A 16,351-nucleotide genomic window follows, 5' to 3' on the forward strand; every position below is an offset into this window, starting at 1 on the left:
TTGGAGTCTTGGTTAGTGGTGAGATTGGAGATGTAGACGTAAGGAAATATGAGCCAGACTGGGCATCTTCCTATATCATCTTCCCTGAGGAGGGGGGATTGTTGCCATAGGAACCATTCCGCAGCCACTGTATGCTGTGCACTTAGAACCAAACTACTCCAGGCATAGTCCAGGGGCTGCATCCCAGGCTTCTGGTCAGTGAAGAAGTAGTCAAGAAAGGAAAAATATGCTTTAGAAGCTTTTAGAGCAATTTAACATGTCTGCATCATCGCAGAACATGTCTTTGCATTTTTAAAAAGTCCCAGTTTGCAGATTAGAAATAAAAATAATAAAACAGTGCAATACCATGAGTAGTATGAGAAACGGTGCCATCAGAGGACAGAATTCTTCCCAAGACTGACAGCTGCTTGTTGAAAGGGGAATAGTGATTACTGTGAAAGGGGGTGTTGTGAGTACAAGGGCAGATGGTGTTGTCATAGATGCATGTGGCATTTGGCATCTGTAAGAACCACTCACCCTTCCTGTAGGAGAATTAGCAACATCTGTAATTGCCAAGAAAGCGATACAAAAGGCTGTTGGTGAGGGAATTAGCAGTGCAGAGATGCAGCGATGCATCAGGTGAATTTTTGTCAGAGGTCAGCAAAGACGCCCTTTGCATCTCCAGTCATGAACCAGCAGGACAGCAGGACACTAGCCATCTCCCTGCTAGGAGCAGTCAATCATAGTTCTGGCACTTTCTACCTGGACATGGGGCTGGGGTTTCTTAGAATTGTGCAAGAGTTTTCACATAGGTTATATTGCTGCAGGAACCCAAAATAGTTCCCAGGAAGAGAGATTTTATTACATCCTCCAATATCCCACCTTTCCACAGCCCCAATCAATGGATACTATGTCTCTCCTGAAAATCGTGGGGACTCATGTTTCCTTGTTGAATAGGAAAACAATTTGCCTACACTGAATTACATATATATACATACGAGTAAGTCTAGCAGAAGCAGTAGTGTTCTGGGAAGGCTGCCAGGACTGTGACTTGAATAGACAGCTTGAGACGCTTAGGCACCAAGTCAGCAGCTCCCGCTTGCCTCTGTCAGATGGCTCATAGCCCTGACATGTGTAGGAAGTGGCCTCCACACTGTACACCATATTGGCTGGTGACAGATCCCACAGCTGTCATGAACGTTTTTATGGAGATGAGGGGTTGATATGTCCCCTATTCATGCTTGAAGCAGTGCTATTTCCTAGAGATGAAGTGCAAGAAGGTGTCCAGGGCCCAGGTCCAATGGTTTGAAAGTTCTCTTTAAGACCGCCTTCTGGAGGGAGGTCAGGATCTCAGTCCGTGGACTTGCCACATGTTGAATTATGTGACCACTGTCCACTTTTATCCAGTTTGTATGGTGGAGAAGTACCATTGTATTTGGTTGACTACCTACATCATATTGTAGATAGCTTTTTTACAGAGGAAACCTAGTGTTTATAACAGTACTTTTCTATGTTCTGGAAGAAAGCAGCCAATTAAAAAATATAACACACTATCTTTACCAGAAAGAAAGTAAAAAGCTTAGCAAAAAGGCCGATATCTTACCCAGAGTTCTGGCCCTTCTGATTTGCCAGGTTGATTCAGATAATCTAATCAAGTTTGGACCACTTTGAAAAGCCGATTCCTCACTGTATCCTGTTCCTGTATCACATTTTCTTCCTCTATTTTCTGTATCTCAGGAAAAACACCATCCTCCAACTGTTCAATTTCCTAAATATAGGAAGCCTCTTTGGCTACCTCTGCCACTCAGCACCCCTTGAACTCAAGCCATAAGTATTTTTCTAAAATCAATTTTTGTTCCATAATTTATCCCAATCTACCCAATGTCTCAAGGAGCTCTGGTAGCATAGCGGTTACGAATTGGGCTGCTAACCTCAGGGTCAGCAGTTCAAATTAACAGCTGTTCTGGGGAAGAAAGATGAAGCTTTCTGCTCCTGTAAAGGATTTCCAGCCTTGGAAACCCTGTACAGGGTCGTTATGAGTCTGAACCGACTCCAAGGCATAATAACAACAACAACAACCCGATGTCTCAGTAGCTACTGCTAACATCCTGCCCCAAGCCTCTGTCATCTGTCAATTAGAATATTCCCTTCTAACTAAATCTCATTAGGAAACGGCTGCAATAGTACATTGACAGAGAACTGCCAAAGGTTCAAGCTAGACTGTGAAGAGGACGTGCAATGAAAGCTATCATTGCTGACATCAGATGGATCTTGGCTAAAAGCAGAGAATACCAGAAAGATGTTGACCTGTGCTTTACTGACGATGCAAAGACTTTCGATTATGTGGATCATGACAAGCTATGGACAACAACTGTGGAAAATGAGTATTCTTAATTGTGCTCATGAGGACTTGTACATAGACCAAGAGACACTGTTCGAACAGAACAAGGGAACATTGAATGATTTAAAATTAGTAAAGATGTGCACAAGGGTTGTATTCCTTCATCATATTTATTCAATCTCTATGCTGAGCAAATAATCCAATATACTGCATTATATGAAGAAAAACATTACATATCAGGTTTGTAGGAAGACTCGTTAACAACCTTCAATAGTAGCTGATACACCCTTGTTTGCTGAAAGGAAAGATGACTTAAAATACTTACTGATAAAGATCCTAGACCACAGTCTTCAGTATGGGTTGTATGTCAATGTAAATAAAACAAAAATCCTCACCACTGGACCAATAACTATTGTCCATAATCTTGGTCTGACGTTGTGGGATAAGGCACTGGACCATAGGTCAGTTTGAAACAGGAGGTCAGTGATTTAAACTCACCAACTGCTCCTTGGAAATGCTATACAGGGTCACAGTGTCAGAAATGACTCAACGGCACTTAACAACAAAAACAAACTGGAGAAAAGACTGAGGTTTTCAAAGACTTCTGCCGGGGACCTGCCTCGACACGAGTGTTTGTTTCACGAGGAGGGGATATCTAGCGGCGATAGGGATAGCAAAAGAGACACAGAGATACAACGAGAGAGACAAAGAGACACCCCAAAACCAGAGTGGACGCATTACTGGCATCCGGCAGATCCGGCGTGGTGAACATCTGAGTTATGAGGGCAGTAAGATCCCGCATAGCAAACATCTTAGCTATGCGGGCACTACATTCCCTTAGCTAGCTGGTCAGCCACGCATGCCTAGTCAGCCATATAACACGCTCTCCACGCTGTAGTGCACACCTGGGTCGGTCTGTGCCTCCGTTTTATTTAAGGGAGGTACTTTACACAAAGCTGGGCGGGACTAAGACAAGGTACAGCTAACATACGTAATTCTCCAGACATTCAGGCACCTTCACATCATACTTCACAGCTTCGAATCTCACTACCGCAACTTGGTTTCTCAAGCTTAATTAACATACCTTTTAGCACCTAGCCTCAAATGGGGGAAAGAGAAGGAGGATTGGGAGGATTCCCATTGTGTTGGCTGCCCAACCCAGGTTTCTCAGGAAGAAGCGAGGCGCCTAGGTGAATGGGCTGCACCTGGAAACACTTTAGGCAGGGCAATTCTTTTGTTCTTAGAACAGAGAACAGGGAGCCACCCAATTTACTTTGACTGAATTCTTTGAGGGAAGAACTTTGCCTTTTTGGAAATTTGCAGTTTCGGCTTTTAGGAGGTTTTTACATTTATCTGTGGATATCAAGGCTTTATTTATGAAATTAATAACAAACATAACTGAATGCTAAGATGAAAAACAGTTTGCTAGGTGGCTAGAGCCTGCGGCCTGTACAGTCTGCAACACTCGGGCCCACAGGGCCTCGAACTCCTGACCCGGTCTGCACGGTCTGCACGGTCTGCAACAGACTTCATTTTGTTAGGATTGACCATCAACACTCATGTAAGCAGCAGTCAAGAAATCAAATGACAATTGCATTAGGCAAATCTGTGTGCACAAGACCTCTTTAAAGTGTTCATGAGCAAAGATGTCAATTTGAGTATTACATTGCAGCTGACCCAAGCCACAATATTTGCAATAACCTCATATGCATGTGAAAGTTGGACAATGAATAAGGAAGATAGTAGAAAAATGGATGCATTTGAGTTATGGTGTTAGAGGCAAATATTAAAAGTATCACGGACTGCCAGAAGAACAAATAAATCTGTGTTGGAAGAAGTGCAATCAGAAAGCTCCTTGAAAACCAGGATGGCCACTTTGTCTCTCCTACTTCAGACATGTTATCAGAAGGGACCAGTCCCTGGAGAAGGACATCATGCTTGGTAAAGTGTAAGGTCAGCATAATGTCAGCAGCATTTGGACTCAAATGTAGCAATGATTGTGGTAAGGGTGCAAGACAAGGTAGTGTTTCATTCTATTGTGCACATAGTCACTATGAGTCAGCACCTAACAACAACAAGAATCACCCTGCTCCTAACAGTTGATTATTGTTGTTGTTGTTGTTGTTGTTGTTGTTAGGTACTATGGAGTCGCTACTGACTCATGGCAACCATATGACAGTTGATAGCATATCATCAATTCTTTACTTAGAAGCAAATATTATCTTGTTGAAAACAATGTATCTGATCACGTAACGCTCTCTCTTACCACCCTCCAATGATTTCCCATTTTACTTAGTTTAATGGTGTCCATGGCCTGTCTCACCCATGCCCTCTCTTTATCTCCAGCATTACCTCGAAACATTCAAACATGTTCCTGACTTGAGGCCACTGTATGTATCCGGCCCTCAGAAATTCCACAGCATTCCTTCTTGTCATTGAGGCCTCAGTTTGTTGTCTTCCTGAAAGGCCCTTCCACCTTGACTGCCATTAATTACATTGTTGTTGTTGTTAAATGCCATCGAGGAGGTTCCAACTCATAGCAACCCTGTATAGAGTTTCCAAGGAGTGGATAATGAGTTTAAATCACTGAAGTTAGCAGTCCAGTGCATGCCCTACAGCACCCCAGCAGGATGCCTTAGTTAAATTAAGTTGTTCATTATGCTTTTACATAGCACTTTCTTCTCTTTCCACGTGTCTCAAACTCGATATTTTTGACATTTGGGGACAGATCATTATTGTTGAGCGACTGAGAGGAAATAAAGGAAGCTATCATTGGAAATTAGGAGATCCAGGGAACTGAGAAGCCACAATATTGGATAAATCATCTATTTAGATACTGAGCAGTCAAGAATAATGTCAGGTGTAATGATAATGAGATTCATTATCTAAAAATATTTTTTATCAAATATCAAAAATATTTTAATGAATTAGATTCATTATCTAAAAACATTATCTAAAAAATATTTATAGAATGAAGAGGAGTATTCAAGCTATTTTGGTAGATAAGTTCTTGTCTGATGACAATCTTTAAAGGAGCTATGTCTTTGAAAAAGGGAGAAGGAAAATTGCCTAGAAGGGAGACCTGGATAGTGCTGTAGGATGAACACTAGACTGCTAACTTCAAAGTCGGCAGTTCAAACCCACGAGTGGCTTCTCGGAAACCCTATACAGAGTCAATATGAGTAGGAACTGACTTGACAATACTTAACAACAACAACGGTGGAACAAATGGAGTATCTACCTCATCTTCTAGCTCTGTAGTTGTTTCTCATGGATAAAGAACACAATTACTAGTTGAGAAGGCTATAGGAGAAGTAGTGTCCTTAGCCAAGGGCCAGGTTTCTGGGGCATCAATTGAAAGTGATAATGGTTTACTGCTGGCAGGTCATTGTTTAGCTGTAAACCATGGCTACCTTTTCACATTCCTTCAAACCCCTCTTCCCTTCCTTATTCCCCCTCTTCCACCTTCTTTTTGTTGTCGTTCTTGATCTTGTTTTTGTTTTTAAAATAACAGCTATATTGATATAATTTATATACCATACAATTCATTCATTTAAAGGGCACAATTCAATGGTTTTCTATTTATTAAGATTTGTGTAAAAATCACTACCATCTAATTTGAGAACATTTTCATCTCTCCAAACAGAGACTCCAAGCCCATCAGCAGCTACTCTGCATCCACATGCGCATCTTTAAAGCCCATCCCCACCAAAGTTTCCCGCCCCCATGCATCTAGTGCTGCTTGGTCTTCAGATTGCTCTGACTTTCCTTTCCACCACCAGCCAGAAAAAGCTCTTTACTTTTACAGGCTCATATGTTTACACCAATGCCACCCAGATCATCTTTCTATCTTCAGCTCAAATGTACCATATTCTGCAAGACAGTCATGGGAGGGATATCACATTATAGGAACAGATTCTGAAGTTTAGGGAGGAACACCTGTTCTTCCAGTTGGCCATTTTAGAAATTATTTCTGTCACCATTTTCATCAAGAATACAAATAATTACTTACAAGGTTACTGTGACAACTGAATAAAATAGTATATGCATAGAATCAGGGAATTCATGTACATTCTTAATAATATTGGGAGCACAGTTATTCCATACGATAAGCACTCAACTGGGAACCACAAGGTCCATGGTTCAAGCTCAGCAGCCGCTATGTGGGAGAAAGATGAGGCTTTCTGCTCCTTCAAAGATTTAAAAAGCCTTGGGAACCCTGTACAGGGTCGCTATGAGTTGAAACCAACTCTACAGCACTTAACAACCACAATCATTAAAATGATAATACTATTGCAGTTACTGTGCCATGCTTCCACAATTCTTGTGGATCTGAAATTCTTTGTAACCCAAATTTGTTTCATTTATAGCATTATTCTATATAACGCCTTTGTTTATTTAATAAGCTCACTGAGATAGCACAGTCTTTGACAATTTGGTTCATTATGAGGAGAACTACTTTACTAGTAGTGTAAGTAAAGCACACTGTAGCTTTCAATGTGTTTGTTTGTACCCATTTATTCCTGTCTCATGAAAATCAAATGAGTATTACTGTCTCTTTTTAAAATAAGAAATCCGGAGTCCTTGTAGAGCAAATAATTTGCCCCAGGTCTTATATGAAAAGTCTATTAAATGCTGACATTGTTATTGTAAAGTACTGTCAAGTCAGTTCCAACTCATAGCAACCCCTCTCTAGGGTTTCCAAGGAATGGCTGGTGTAGTCAGGTGTTCAGTACTTAGCACAGCAAGATTCCAAAACATAGATGTTGTTGTTAAGTGCTGTCGAGTCGGTTTCGACCCATAGCGACCCTGAATAGAGTTTCCGAGGCTGTAAATCTTTACGGGAGTAGATCACCTCATCTTTCTCCCGCGGAGCAGCTGGTAGTTTCGAACTGCTGACCTTCCAGTTCGCAGCCTGATTTGTAACCACTACGCTACCAGAGCTCCTTATTTTAATAAACTAGAAAGACGTAAGAAGTAAAGGTAAAGGACCTTCACATATTTTCCTTCCTATATTCAATTAGCTAGAAGCAATATCAATAACAAGAATTTAAGTAAGAGTGTCCATTGTTCTTGATTATTGTGGTGTTGGCTGCTGCTGTTAACTGCCATCAGGTTGGTTTCAACTCATAGCAACCTTACACAGGGTTTCCAAGGAGCAACCGGTGAGTTGGAGTCATCAACCTTGTGGCTAGCAGCCCAGTGCTTATCCTACAGCACCACACCAGGATCTTAAGGGTCCTTATTTATACGGGTTCTTAGTTGGATACGTCACAACATATAGAAAGCCAAAACTAAACCTGCTACCTTCAAGTGGATTTCAACTCTTAGCAAACCTATGCTGCTGTTGCTAAATTCTGTTGAATCGGTTCTGACTCATAGCGACCCTGTATAGGGTTTGTAAGGAGCAGCTGGTGAGTTTGAACCGCCACCTTGTGATTCAAACTGACCTTGAGGTCCAGTGCTTCGTCCCACGGCCCCTGTTCCATGAGGCTTCTGAAACCATAAATCTTTATGACAGCAGACGTGGTGGGTTTTCTCTTGAGGAGCAGCTGGTGGGTTTGAACCACTGACCTTTCTGTTACTCACCCACTGCTTAACCTACTGCACCATCAGGAACTGTTAATAATATATATGGTGGTGGTGGTGATGTGTGCCAGTTCTGCCTCATAGCGACCCTGTACAGGGTTTCCAAAGCTATAAATCTTTACAGGAGCAAAAGCCTCATCTTTCTCCCGCGGAACAGTTGGCAGTTTTGAACTGCTGACCTTGAGGTTCGCAGCCCAATTCACAACCACTACACTACCAGAGCTCCTTAATAACACATATAGATAAATGGAAAATTAAGCATGATAATGTTTTAGTGCTTTGCAAAATGGTAGACCCTTGCATCTCCAGAAAGCATATAAAAACTAAAACTATGTTTCAAAATTAAATGCAAATTATGTATTTTAGAACTGTCACCAAGTCATTCAAACTTTTATTGCAATTAAGTTTCAAATTTCCACTATAGCCCTAATAGACAAAACATGAGCTCTATAGCTAAAATTTGAAAAACGTAACAGAAAAGGAAATCCAATGAAAGGAAGGAAAGCTTTAAAAATTAAACAAATGACAAAAAGAAGTATTATGTCGCTGTGTGTTCAATGGTCTCTTTTCCCCTCTAAAACTAGTGCCTGTCTTAATTTGTACTTTATATCACACACAAAAATAAATAATTCAATATTTTGAAGCTTGAGAAAATGAAACCAGCTCTGTATCATCCTTAGACACCCAAATACTTGCAGAATAAATGAATTTGTCAATTTGATGCTGTATAGAACCTGGTCATCAGTTGTAGACACAGAAGCTTGTGTTTAACTTCATCTCAAATCCTATCATTGCTTTCTCTGGCTTTATCCCAAATCTTCCTCCTCCCATTATAATTAATATTATTGAGGAAACTATTGTCTGAGTTTCAAAAGTATTTTGTACCATATCCCAGATAGGGTATTTTAATGCTATAAAATATTATCTTTTTTCAAAGTCTTAGGCTTAAGCATCATCATTGGATATATGGGGTCTTTAAGGTTTTCCCTCCACTTCACTTAGGGATCAAGTTCTTCATCAAGATCATCTAGTTCCTGCTCCTTGGAGAGTTCCAGGAAAATCTGAAAGAGATGAAAGAAACAGAGGACAGAATGTCAAGTGGCCACTCACAGCTCCGAGTGAGTGAGGAGAATGTTTCAAGGACACGGCTGATATAAAGTCACTCCATGGACCCACCTACCTGTTCCAGTGTGGAGAGAGCCAGGCTGTACTCCTCCAGGTCAAAGCTCTGCTTAACTGAAAGATGAATTGATATTAGAGATTCACATAGTTTTTATTCAAACAGTTTTACCAAGTCATGTTCAGAAAGTAAATACAAGCAGATTTTAAATATCAAAGATAAGGTAATAAATCACCTTTGACCAAATATGTGAACGCAATTTCACCCTATAGTCATATCAAACCCCCAAAACCAAACCCACAGTCATTGAATTGATTCTGACTCAGAGTATCCCTATATAGGATTTCCAAGACTGTAAATCTTTATGAAAGCAGACAGCCTCCTCTTTCTTCCATGGAGTGACTGGTGGGTTTGAACTGTGGACCTTACAGTTAGTAACCCAATATCTATTCCACCACCAGGGTACCTTTAAACAGAGTGGAAATACTCTCCCACTATCCTACTGTTTCAGCAGAGACACCATTAGGAATGGAAACCAACATAAGAGATGCCAGACAGCTATGCAGGATGAGCTAAGAGAAGGTGATCTCTGTCCCGAAAAGCTACCATGAGCCCTTCCATGTTGCCCTCCTTCTTGTCTATCTTCTGCTCTGTCCCCACAACTGACTTCAGAGGTTCCTGCTGGTAGATTCTACCAGGGAAGAGCCCAGCAGAAGGAACAGGGAAATGGGGGTTCAAGGTATTTATTTCTTTCACTCTGTCTCTGAGACCACGTATTTCCCTGGATTAAGGTTGCTCTTCCTTCTGGTGGAAAATTCGACATGGCTCTGCTCCCAGATTGCAGACACTGCTTCTTTTCTTTGTTCTTTGAATCTAGGGATGATAACTGCTCTGCCTCCAGCAATTACACAGTCTCTTGTACCTTTGTATAAATCCATTTATAAATAAAACCACCTTGAATGATCCCGTGTGGAGTTTACCATCTGTCACACCAGGACTCTATATTCCACTCTTATTGCTGATCTTAAGTGCTGATGAGTCCGTTCCAACTCATCATGACCCTGTATAGGATTTCCAAGGAGCAGTTAGTGGGTTTGAACCACCGACTTTTCAGTTCAAACTGACCTTGTGGTCCAGTGCTTATCCTACAACACCACACCAGGACTCTACCCTGTTGTTGTTGTTGTCAGGTGCCATCGAGTCGGAACCGACTCATAGCGACCCCATGCACAGCAGAACGAAACAATGCTCGATCCTGGGCCAACCTCACCACCGCTGCCACCCCTGAGTCCATCAATGATGCCACCTGACTGATCCATCTCGTTGGGGGTCTTCCTCTTTTTCTCTGACCCTCCACCCTACCCAGTATGACATCCTTCTCCAACGATTGTTTCCTCCGGACTACATGTCCAAAGTAGGAGAGACGAAGCTTAGCCATCCTGGCCTCCAAGGAGCACTCTGGCTGCACTTCTTCCAAAACAGATCTATTGGTTCTTTTAGCAGTCCATGGCACCCTCAGTATTCTCCTCCAACACCACAACTCAAAGGCATCAATTCTTCTACGATCTTCCTTATTCACTGCCCAGCTTTCGCATCCATATGAGGCTATTGAAAACACAATGGCCTGGGTCAGGCGCACCCTAGTCCTCAAGCTGACATCTCTGCTCTTCAATACTTTAAAAAGTTCCTGTGCAGCAGATTTGCCCAGTGCAATACGTCGTCTGATCTCTTGACTGCTACTTCCGCGAGTGTTGATAGTTGATCCAAGAAGAATGAAGTCCTTGACAACCTCAATCTTTTCTCCATTGATAAGAATGCTGTTTATTGGTCTCTACCCTAGGGAGATCCAAAACATCAACTTATGAATAGAGGAGGAATCATATAAGGAGGGAAAATTGACCACCCTAATTGCAGGTCTCTAAGTCTAACTGAAAAACCATTTGAACTGCAAGGTCGGTGGTTCAACCTCACCAGCTGCTCCTTGAAAACTCTACACAGGGTCATTATGGGTCGGAATCGACTCAACAGCATTTAACAACAACAAGTCTAAAGCAGATCTAACCTGGAAGGGGCTTGTGAGGCTAGAGTTTTACTGGAGCTCACATCAACCAGCAGTCCTGATGTGGGATAAGCAGAAAAACCCTGGACCCCATGCTCAGTTAGAATTGCAAGGTCAGCAGTTCAAACTCACCAGCCACTCCTCAGAAACCCTATATTGGCTGACTCAATGGCAGCAGCAATCTGTCAGTACAGAAGAATGGATGGAGGTAGCAACATAAAGGGAACATCATGGGGTGTGCATGGGTGCTTGGGTGCTACAGAGCTTCCTCACTGGGTAAACACATCCCAGCTGAGAAGTTAACAATGCCATGGAAACCCTATATAGGGTCGCTATGAGTCAGAATCGACTCAACGGCACTTAACAACCACAACAACAAACAATGTTTGGAGCCCTGGCGTAGTGCTGTAGGAAATGCACTTGACCTCAAGGTTGGTTTGAACTGCAAGGTCAGCGGTTCATATCTACCAACCTTTCCTCAGAAACCTTATGTTGTTGTTGTTGTTAAGTGCTGTCGAGTCGGTTCTGACCCATAATGACCCTGTACAGGGTTTCCGAGGGCGTAAACCTTTACGGGAGTAGAAAGCCTCATCTTTCTCCCGCGGAGTGTCTAATACAGGGTCTCTATTAGTCAAAATCAACTTGACAGCACGTAACAACAGCAACAACAAATAACATCTGGAAGTGCTGGAGTGACACTGTAGGATAAGCACTACACTGCTAACTGCAGGGTTGGCTGGTCAAATCTACCAGTCACTCCTTGGAAACCCTACACAGGATGGCTGTAAGTCAGAACCGATTCAACAGCACTCAACAACAACAATAAAGGCTTGGGGGGTAAAAAGTGTTCATTTCTAGTTCTACATTTGGTACATTGTGTAATTTTCACACAACACAGCAGAAAGCAGGGATTAAAGGTTTTCTTTTCTTTTCCTAATTGATAACCACAATTTTTGCAAATTAAGAACAGTAGAAGGAAGTTGAGTCAGGAAGTCACTTTTTTTTTGAATGATAGAAAAAATTTATAGAAATTTAGCAAAAACACATCTAGTGGGATATGTTGTTGTTGTTGTTAAGTGCCGTCGAGTTGGCTCCGACCCATAGCGACCCTGTACAGGGTTTCCGAGGGTGTAAATCCTTACGGGAGTAGAAAGCCTCATCATTCTCCCGCGGAGCGGCTGGTAGTTTCGAACAGCTGACCTTAAGGTTCGCAGCCCGATTCGTAACCACTACGCTACCAGAGGGATATAAGAGGGGACATTATATCTTTCTACATAACTAAAGCGCTCACTGGAGGGCGGGACACTTATCACTAAACTAGACAATCACTTTTTCAGGAACATTTCTGAAAGGGAAACATTAGGAGGCTTTTTGAATAAAAGCAGCTTCATTGTGTTTTGGGAAGACAGTCTTCCAAGAACACCTCTTGCCCTATCACTAATTGTTTGTAAAGGGCTTCCTGTTGCTCAAAGCCCACTGGGAGTCCCTCCCACTGCCATGAGGAAACAGTGAGCACCTGCAACACTGACCACTAGGTCAGCCTGGTCAGTGCAGAGAATGATCCCACAGACAATGGAGCAAGGGGGACCATCAAGGCAAGAACATGAAAAGAAAACCTATCTGGGCTGATCATATGCTGTCTCGAGGTGTCAGAGAAGCTCCCTTTTAAGAACTAGGCTCTCTGAGGAGAGCAAGTGGTGAGCAAGGATACAGACCAACAGAGGCCTGGGGTGGACACTCAGCTCATGGTCACACCCCACCGTGGTAGATGAAAAACAAGAGCATAGTCAATGCAGTGCTCAAAAACCAATCTCCAAGAACAGAGAGGAACCTCCTTAACAGCAGTCTAATACTAGTAAAAGTGCACAGAGACAAAAACAAATTTACAGTAGGTCCTTGTTGTTGTAAGTGTTGTTAAGTGCCGTAGCGTCGACTCCGACCCATAGCAACCCTGTATAGGGTTTCCGAGGCGCAGCTGATGAGCTTGAACTGCCAACCTTACAGTTCAAACGGCTTTGCAGTCTGGCACATTAACACACAGTGCCACAAAGTCCTTGGGAGTTAAGAAAATCAACTTCTGGACAACTCCTACTTGTCCTTTAATTATGTAAATTGGCCTTCACTTTGAAATGATTGAACCAACCCCAGGTGGTGGTGGTTATATGCTGTGGAGTCAGATTCGACTCATAGTGACCCTGTACAGGATTTCTGAGGCTGTAACTCTTTACAGAAACAGAAAGCCTCATCTTTCTCCCATGGAACCGCTGGTAGTTTTGAATTGCTGACCTTGATGTTAGCAGCCCAACTCGTAACCACTACGCTACCAGAGCTCCTTGAACCAAGCCCTACTCATGACAAATTCTTCATCACATTCACCTTAATGTGCTGTATGTGTGGCTTTTAAATCATGATTTTCCATGCTTCGAGTCTTTTCTTGCACTAAAGTAAAGCTAAATAGGAAGCATACGAACCTGTTCCAATTTACATACAAATCTGACTTAAAGATACACTTAGCAGCAGATCTTATTGGTAATCTGGAGGCTGCCCGTATATTTTCTGTGTTTCTATAAAATTGCAAATATTCAGCACCCCCAATGTTAGTGTTTTTGTCTTCCCAGAGCCTCCTTCGAATATAACAGGCTTTCTCAGTCTCAGCCCTACTGACATCTGCAATTGGGTCATTCTATGTTGTGAAGGTTGATCTGTGCAATGTGGGATGTTTAGCAATATCTCTGGCCTCCACCCACTAAATGCCAGCATATCCCTACCCCCACCTTCTACAGTTGTGACAACCAAAATATCCATAGACATTGCCAATCATCTGTGGCTGAGGACCGCTGAATTAGAGGTCTTCATTATTAATTTATTGTAAAATCTCACAAGGCTGGTCTTCTACTTATTATGTTCATGTTTTATTCAAAGTCTTACTTAATCTGATTACCCAAGTCTTATTTCAATCCAGTCACTCTTACCCATCTCCAATTTGTAGAAAGCTTGAGATAAAGGTCGCACATTCTCTACTGGCAACTTATAGACCATCAGGGAGGAGAATCTGTGAGAAGACCGGGAAGGGAACAAAAAGAATTACTTATCAATCCAGTGTTAATTACTCATTAAGCTCGGTGGTGGAAAGATGAGACGGTTTGCACTTCTAAAGATTTATAGCCTTGACAATCCTATTATAGGGTCGCTATTAGTTGGAGTCCTGGTGTGGTGCTGTAGGATTAGCACTGGACCACAAGGTCAGTTTGAACCACAAGGTTGGCAGTTCAAACTTACCAGCAGCTCTTTGGAAACCCTGTACAGGGTCGCTATAAATTGGAACCAACTCAATGGCACTTTAACAAAAACAACAAATGAGTGGAATTAAATCAATGGAAGTGGGTAGGTTTCTAACCTAGCTGAAAGGGAGTCCCGGTGGTACAGTAGATTAAGCACTGGGTTGCTAAACACAAGATGGGCAGTTCAAACCCACCACTTTATAGGAGCAAAGGCTTTCTGCTTCCATAAAGATTGGCACACACAAAAACCCAATGAAGTAGTTGTCCTCTGCTCTACAGCATTGTACTGTCAGAACAGACTCAACAACACCGGGTCTGGTTTGGGGAAGAAGCTACCAGAGCCTTAAGTGCTCATATTGACAACACCAAAAAGTGCTGAGAGACACCATTCTCTGAGCTTTGGTGCCTGAGGCTGAGGACTGGGCTTTGACAGACTGCTCTGTTTCAGCAGGAAGGTCTCTGAGAGCAGTGATTGAGATGGCAGGGGTCAGAGTTCAGTCTAGACATCTCACTTGCTCCCTAAACCAGCTTCCAGACCAGCGCGCTTGTCTCTAGCCTGTGCTATCCTTGGATAGAAAGACTGGGTCTTTCTTTAGGAAAGTGGGATGGTCCATGACACATAACAACAACAACAAGTGAACTGGTGGTCAAAGCTCTTGGCTGCTCTCTGAAAGATTAGTAGTCCTAACCCACCTTCCATAAAGGTTCACAGCCTTGGAAATTGCTCATGTTGTTGTTGTGACATACCATGGAGTCGATTCCAACCCATAGCGACCCTCCTGTATAGGGTTTCCAAGGAGCAGCTGGTGAGCTTGAACCAACAGCTTTGCAATTCAAATGACTTTACAGACTGCCGCATTAGCCCGCAGCACCCATAGAGCAGTTCTAATCAGTCCTCACCAGGTCGATAGGAATCACAGTCGATTTAGTAGCAGTGGATTTGCTTTGGAGTTTTCACAATTACCAAGTCTCAAATTTAAAAAACAATAAGGGGATAAAGTTTATATTTCTTATCATCATGTTAAAAAATAAAACACCTGTGCTTACCTGTCCTGCCGAGCAGCCTGAGGGAAAAGCTTCAGGATCTCAGCGTGGAGGGGCTCCACCTGAGCGGGCTCCTTCACCTTCATCTCCAGCAGGTAATCTTTGCCAAATTTGCTTTTCAGGTGTTGGATGGAACCGATACATCTGGGGGCAGGAGAAGGAAGAGGCAGAGCAGAAAGGAAGACGCGACACAGAACCTCTGATCAGCTGCCAACATCACCTCCCACTGCCCACAGTGCCCTCTCCCCTCCACAGAGAAACTCTCCCATCCTGCTCCCTGGGGGGCACCCACCTGAGCCTTCCAGACACCATGATGGCCACGCGGTCACACACGGCCTCGGCCTCAGCCATGTAGTGGGTGGTCAGCAGGGCACCCCTCTCTGTCTTGCTGATGACTGCCCGGATCACCTGCCTATATTTAGATTTAGGGAAAATGCTAAATACAGGGAATGCTCAAGGTAGAATACAATTTGGAAAATATGATTTTGCATTAAAAGAGAAAGGTCCAGAGGACACAGTTATAACATTTAGTGAAAGAAGTCAAAGTAGAATTTACCAGAATGATATAAGTGAACTAAAGCTCTTAGGACCTTCATTTACTGATGGGGCACAACTCAGAATGAGAATACACAGCTGCAAACATTCATTAATAATCGGAACATGAAATGTACACTAGAAAAATTGGAAGTTGTCAAAAATGAAATGGAATGCATAAACATTGATATCCTAGGCATTAGTGAACTGGAAAGAACTGTACTGCCATTTTGAATCTAACAATCACATGGTTTACTATGCCAAGGGGCCCAAAGTGAAGAGGAACAGTGTTGCATTCATCATCAAAAAGAACATTTCAAGATCTCTCTTGAAGTACAATGCTGTCTGTGATAGGATAATACCCATACACTAACAAGGAAGACCAGTTAATACCACTATTATTT

General features: G+C 42.5%; 1 pseudogene; it reads right to left on the reverse strand.

The window, feature by feature from the left end:
* Positions 1-8,820: 8,820 nt before the first annotated feature.
* LOC102813976 overlaps positions 8,821-16,351 on the reverse strand; it is a 74,234-nt pseudogene continuing 66,703 nt past the window's right edge.

This window comes from Chrysochloris asiatica, unplaced genomic scaffold (assembly GCF_000296735.1).
Source record: "Chrysochloris asiatica unplaced genomic scaffold, ChrAsi1.0 scaffold00192, whole genome shotgun sequence".
Lineage (NCBI taxonomy): Eukaryota > Metazoa > Chordata > Mammalia > Afrosoricida > Chrysochloridae > Chrysochloris > Chrysochloris asiatica.